Raw genomic sequence first — 6982 nt, forward strand, 5'->3', positions numbered from 1 at the left:
GTTCTGAGTCCAAGTTCTGGCTCTGGCATTCAAAACACTTACAAATATCACGAAGGATTTCTCTTTGCTTTGGTTTTCTCCTCCTGGGGCGAGAAGGCAAAAAGCCATGGTTCTGTCCACCTCATATGGTTTTCATGAGTCTCATGTGCAGTAATGATTAGCAAAGCTCTATTCAAAGGCAATGTATAGATGACGTAAATCTTTAACAAAAATGGGGTAGGTTGTTTTAGAAAAAAAAAAAAAAACATTGGTCCAATGTAACAAACAGACCTAATGGGGTCACTGCCGCCCATTGCTGCCCTTGCTCATTCAGAAGTACTTCCCCTTGATGAGGGACTACTGTCAGTTCTTCAGAACTGAATGTTAGGACCACAGAGAGATTCCTAGTTCTACTGTCGGCTATTTTGTGTGACTTTGAGCAAGCTTACAAACTTGCCAAACTTCAGTTTTTGTTTAGTTTTACTTATCAGTGTAAGTTAAAGTAAGACTGCCAACTCTGCGGTTGAGGATAAGAAACAATTCATGTCAATGTCCACTTTAGTCCCTGGCCCATGGAGACACTCACAAATGTGACACTTATTATAATTAGCTTCAATATGAAAGACCTCATGTACATTAGATGCTACCATATCAAAGTTATTTGCAAAAGATGCAAATGTTTTGATGTCATAAATATAATTTAAATCTTATTTGAGACTCCTCGCTTCTTTATGTATTTCCTTTATTTCTTAAACAAAACAAGTATGGAGCAAAAATCATATAACGTTACTTAAATATATTATAAATTAGAAAGTATTTTATATACTTACCCCTATCTTCACACCCATCTTGAAAAAAAGGGTGTGTGTGTGTGTGTGTGTGTGTGTGGCCCAGATCTACTGTTGTCAATATCTGAAAAATATATTGTTGTCTCAAAGCACATTTGATATTTGGATTTGATTTTGTTATCTTATGATCTTTGGTGGGGCTGGAGAGGGAAAAGGAAAGAGGAGATGCATAAACCAGAATGCTTTGAGTAAGCATTTAAAGATAGTGAAATCCACTGAACTTCAGTCAAAGTCCTTCCTTAGAGGTGAGAAATTAGGTCAATTATTGAGACTCTGAATGTCTTTTGCTGACCATGATGGCATTGAGATCTCAGGTTAGGCTGAGCAACCTTTAGTACAGACACATTGCTGGTCTTTGCTTAAATGCACAGAAACCAGCTTCCTCTGTTTCCCATCTGCAAAGAGTTGTGTGAGGCCTGATACACAAGTAGCCTCCCTGTATCTCAATGAGGAAACAGCAAGAAGTTCAGGCTGACTATATCCCAGAGGACCACCTTGAAAATGAGAATCACCAAGTGTTTACCAAGCAAAAGTGGGGTTTAACAGGAAATGTGACCACAGTTCAGGAGACCAGGAAGCATATGACTCTAACATTTTTAGTGCTGCTATAACAAGAGCCACCACCCTAATAATTCCTCACATGCTCAGCTGAGGAGTCCAGAACCCCAGCAAGTGCCCAAGCCAGCGATTCCCATCTAGGCTTCACATACTGATTCCAAGGAGAACTCAACAGCACACAGTGCCTGGAGCCCACCTCTCAATTTGCTGGTTTAATTGGTAGAACAGGGCCCAGACAAATGGTTTCAGTTGTATGTTTTGTTTGGTTTCATTCATATATATAATTTTTTTTCTTTTTTTCTAGTGAGTCCAGCCTATAGCTGAACTAGAAAACCATCATCTAGTTCCATACCTTGGGTGAGAAATATGAGGCTCAAAGATTTCCAATAAGTGATCTGACTCACCTCATAAAAGACACTAGATTTGGCCTTCAACCAAATTCCCTTCCCCTCATTGTCGAATACTTCTGAGATACTTCAGGGGAATCTTATTTTAGACTCAACTACAGAGCCCCCTTGAGCACCTCACCCCACACACAGTGCATTGGGGAAGTGAGACCCCATAAGTCTAAGGCAGACAGAAGGAACTGAAAGGTGAAACTAACTTTAAATAGGAACGAAACTGACAAGAGCCCGCTCAGAGGCCCAAAGAGGAAAAATGAAGCAAATGAAAACAAACCGGCTCACTTTGAGAAAGGCTAGGAAGACCCGGAAGGTTCTTTCAGTTTGGATGATTTAAGGTTTCAGTCAGAGATCATGCCGTACATGTTGAGCGTATCCCCCACCCAATGGAGTTTCCCAGACAGCATTTCTTGGGGCAACTGCAGAGCCGTCAGAGGTCTACTGATTGAAAACACAGCTTGTGAAATAAGACAGGGGACAAGTGCTCTTCACTCCTGGAGGAGAAATCACCACCTCCCACATCCTGTGAACAGCACCACCATGCTTGACCCTACATGAGCTCATTTTAATAACCAAAATAAACACGGTCCCCTTTCCACATCACAGAAGGTCCTAATTCACCAGTGAGGCCAACTAGTAGGTGAAAGACGAGGTCCTACAGTCAGAAGAGACGTTTGTTTAAATTTTCTGAGAGAAAAGTGGTTACTTTGCACTAGCTTCACCAAATATGGCACCTTGGTGGTCCCTGCAGATCTCCCAGGGACCCAAAGGGCACCTTCCAATTAGTGGACCAGGGAAGCAACAGCATTTAAGTCTATACACTTTTTTGTGGAAAACACAGGTGGAAGTTTAGCCATCCTAGTGATCAAATAAGAAAGGAGAGGGAGAGAGAGAGACTAGATTCACTGAGGTGGGCCATGACATGTAATACAGTAAGTAAGCAGCAAGACCTTTTTTAAAAAAAATCTCTCTGGCCCTATGACTTTTGGAGTCTGAGGATCTAGGTTCCGAGATGAATTCTCAGCTCCTGTTGACTTATTTACTCCAAGAAAAGTGCCAATCGGTAAAGAGAACCATCTGAGAACTGATTTCTTTGATAAACTACTTAACTTGGCTAAAACTCAGGAGTCTTCCTGGTTCCTGAGCTTTTGGATGTATTGACATCATTCTCTGCCTCGGTAGCCTTTGCAGAGAACTGGCTCAGAGGACAAATCAGAAAGGACTCTCGGTGGGAGATGATGGGAAAGGATGGAATTTCCCAGCTCTCTCCCCCAACAGTCCTCCTACCCTCAGTCTCCCTAACCTTAGGAATCTCTGAGACATGTAGGACAGACATGTCTCCAAACAAAAGGAGTGTTCAGAATCACATATCCCTAACAAACATGCAGGACGTGCCTGGGACGCCTTGGGACTTTGATTCTCCTCATTACTCTTTGCCATGTTTTGAATTATGAACATTTCAACAACAATAATAATGGCACTGCATCTACAGAGCAACTAAACGATTTATGAATGGCTTTCTATACTTTGTAGCACAGTGGTTAAGAGCCCGGCCTCTGGAGCCAGGGTTTAAATCCTGGCAGTGTGACCTCAGACAAGGTGTTTAACCTTTGTAAGTCTCTATTTCCTCATCTGTTCAATACAGCTTTGTTGGAAAGATTAAAGAAGATATTTCAGATGAAGCATCACAGTAGGCACACTGAAGGTATTGAATAAATGTGAGCTGTTATTATCAAGGTAATGTTACTTAAACATCATAATAATTCAATCCAGTTAACCACAGTAGATATGGAACATGCACATGTTTGCACAATTGTGTGTGTGTTTTTGTGTGTGTGTACACATGCACACACCCTCGGCTAGTTGGTGGGCAGTATGGAAGGATCATGTCTAGAGAATATTAGCATCAAGGCAAGCTCCGTGTTACTTCAAGCTTGATGTGTCACAGCAGGGTCCAGCCATATCATGAGCCACAGATAAGTGGGAAACCAGTGATGGAGCCAAAGAATATTTTATTCAAATAACACATCATTGACAGAAATGATCAGAGGACTGAGTGACTTGTCCAGGATTACCCATCTTGTAGGTAAGTGGCAGAACTCAGATATCAACCCAACCTTGACCCAAAGCCAAATGTGAGATAGAGGGAAGCAGGGTCTTTGGGGAAGATTTTCAGAAATACCTACTTCCTGAATTTGATCTCCTTAACAACACCAAAGGGGCTTAGCCTAATAACTTTATCAGATCTGGCATGGTTTAGAATTCAGAAGTGTGAACTAAACTATGTATGCCAATGTCCTCCTAAAAAAAAAAATGTTAAAACGGCAACTCTGCCTTTTGGCAAACAAAATGAGAGCATTGGGTAAATCTGCAGGCATCAAAATGCAACATTTGTAGCTGAGCACAGTGGTGCACATCTGAAATCCCAGCACCTTGGGAAGCTGAGGCAGGAGGATCTCAAATTCAAAGCTAGCCTCAGCAAATTAGCAAGACTCTATATCAATAAACAAACAATAAGTATATAAAGCTGCAGATATTGCTCACTAGTAGAGCACCCCTGAGTTCTATCTCCAGCACAAAATGAATAAATGAATAAAAAGTCAATTTGTGAATCCATAAAGTCATTCTAAAAATTCCAGGAATCCATACAATGTCCTCTGGTGTCCTCCTAAGCCATCCCCACCCCAGAGACAGAGTGCCAATCATCCACTCCACATGAAAAGGAAAGGTTCTGAGTCACAGAGCAGGCCGCAAGTGAACGCTCTCCTCCTGGGAAGCACTTAGAATGGCAAATTTTCAGGGAAGAGGCTTATATGGAAAAAGGATATTGCATCATTAAAGAGGTTAATGAGCTTTGCTAGGCAGATGCCCCAAATGCCACTGAGATGGGAGAACAGAGAAAGGGAGGGGTGGTGGGAGTGATGCACCCAGGGAATCACTCCCATTCTTCAATGTCAGGTGTGGTCAGGAGGTAACAGCAGCAGAAGGACAAGCTCTCCCAGTGGGCACTGCAGCCCAGCTGATGGCTGGGCAATAAGTGACCCACCCTTCACATCCAGCCCTGGGCTTTTTGAGTGAAGAACACCAACTGTTTCTCAAAAGGGGTACTGTGGAATATTTCTCCCAACTAAAAGTGCTCTGGGATCAAATAAAGTTTGAGGGAAACTGTGTACCTTATTTCACTGTATAATTTGTAGCACCCTGGCTTTTCAGTCCAAAAATTGGTGTGCAACCTTTCATCAAACAATAGTGGGATGGTATAAATTTTGTTTGTCACACCACTTAAAAGGTAAACGGAGCAGCAAGGTGATACCCAGTGGCATGTAGCTGCACATTTGTCTTCTTGCATATTGCAAGCCAGAGCCTAGAATACTCAGCACATGCATATGGTCTGTGTATTTCTAAAAGCCAACTTGCATAGCTGGTCTAGAGCAGTGTAGTACTAATGGCTAGCACATTTTATAGGGGTGGCTCTGAGGACAGTGTGTCAGACAATGAAACCAATGAAAGCGCACAGAATCTTTGGATACAGAAGATTAAGTTTTGTAAATCCATACTTCGCAACACTGTAGTAAATTTTCTCAAGTGTAATATTTTGACTATAATGCACAAATCAATAACAACTAATGTGTTAACATATTTTTTTCAGACCAGAAAAATGTTCACTAAACTGTCACAAAGAAATGATGTGCATTCATTTGGACTATTCAGCTTTTACATATATTCATGAGTATTCTTTGCATCCCAATCTTACACCAAAGACAGTTAAGTAATAGATGATTTGTAAGCAAGACTGGGACAATTTTTTTTTCTTAAAAAAGCTTCACGTAATGGTCACATCCTACGTTTTTGCAAATCAAATTCAGCATAAAATCTGTAAAGATTATACAATGAAAAACAGCACTACTTTTTTGTTAACTCAAGACTCATGAGGTACATTAGATATAGAATGCTCTGAAAACTGCCTAACAAAGAAACTTGTTAACTTTTGCTACCCAAGCAGTGCTAGAACTTAATCACTGAATTTTATCCAATCCTCATTTTTCAATCTTACACCTAGCAACATTTCATTTTGGAGAACATTTTCATAAAAGCTACTCCAGTACAAGATCCTTCATTTTACAAAATATGAAACAGATATATTAACGTCTTAGTAACCTATCCGACACAAGTTAGTGGTTTTTATATTTCATGAGTTAAAGGCAGATGACATTTTGAAATTCAAGAAATTCAGTAAAGATACAGGACAGAGTATTGATCAGAAATCAATATCAACCTATTGATCACACTGTCCCAGCAGCAGAAGCCTAAAAGAGTATTTTTATCCTCTATGTTGGAACTTTGGGTGTAGTAAATTCCAGTATCAAACCTGAGGAAGGATTTTAAGTTGAAACAGGAACTGATCATCAAAGCCAGCAACAAATGTGTGCAGTAGAAATGCAGAGTCCAATAGAAGTTCAAGAGGGCCAAGGAGAACCAGAGGACCAAATTCTTATTTGTCTATGGTTACATCTTGATAAATCCTTGAAGGGTCTAGGTAAACTCTTGGAATGGAGTTCTATTTCCTGGACCAAGTGCTTAGGTGAGTGTGTGGTGCTTTCTTTCAGAAATCAAGACCACAATAGGGAAGGAATTTCTATATCAGAAATATCCTAGACTGCCTAACCCTGGTCTCTTCAACTTTCCCAACAACTTCTTAAGTGACACCATTGAGTTTTGTTTCAATCAACTTTTGTGATGATACAAAATAGGAATAACTGAAGTAATAGAAAAGTACCAAATCTTAAATCCACATACTGGGATATGGTGCTTAGACATAGAAGGTACTAATAAAACTAGTTAGATTAAAGTCTCACAAACAAAGCCTAAGGATTCTGGTATTCTACACAAAGCAACACAATTAAAGCAGTATTTTGCATTAATCAGACCATATCTGGAAACAAAGATACACTTTGTTCAAATTTAAGATGTATTTAAATAGGACATGAATACAAGGAGGCTCGCTCTATTAAGAAGAGTTACAGGAATGATCTGCAGAGTGACTGGGAAGTGGGAAAATAAATTATTTCGAAGAAGGAAGACCATCTTCCTATGCTAGGGAAGTTGACCCTTGGAAGAGAAGAAAGACCAAGTTTGAAATCTTTGGTGAAACTACAGAGGTGACCTATGGTAAATACAAGAAAATATTTCAGTGCT

General features: G+C 40.2%; 1 protein-coding gene across 4 annotated transcripts in view; it reads right to left on the minus strand.

Moving 5' to 3' along the window:
• The window catches only part of Setbp1 (SET binding protein 1), a 352676-nt gene that overhangs the window by 277500 nt on the left and 68194 nt on the right, over window positions 1–6982 (minus strand). The gene's annotated exons all lie outside the window — the stretch shown is intronic.

The sequence above is a fragment of the Marmota marmota genome, unplaced genomic scaffold, assembly GCF_001458135.2.
Source record: "Marmota marmota marmota unplaced genomic scaffold, marMar, whole genome shotgun sequence".
NCBI classification, from domain to species: domain Eukaryota; kingdom Metazoa; phylum Chordata; class Mammalia; order Rodentia; family Sciuridae; genus Marmota; species Marmota marmota.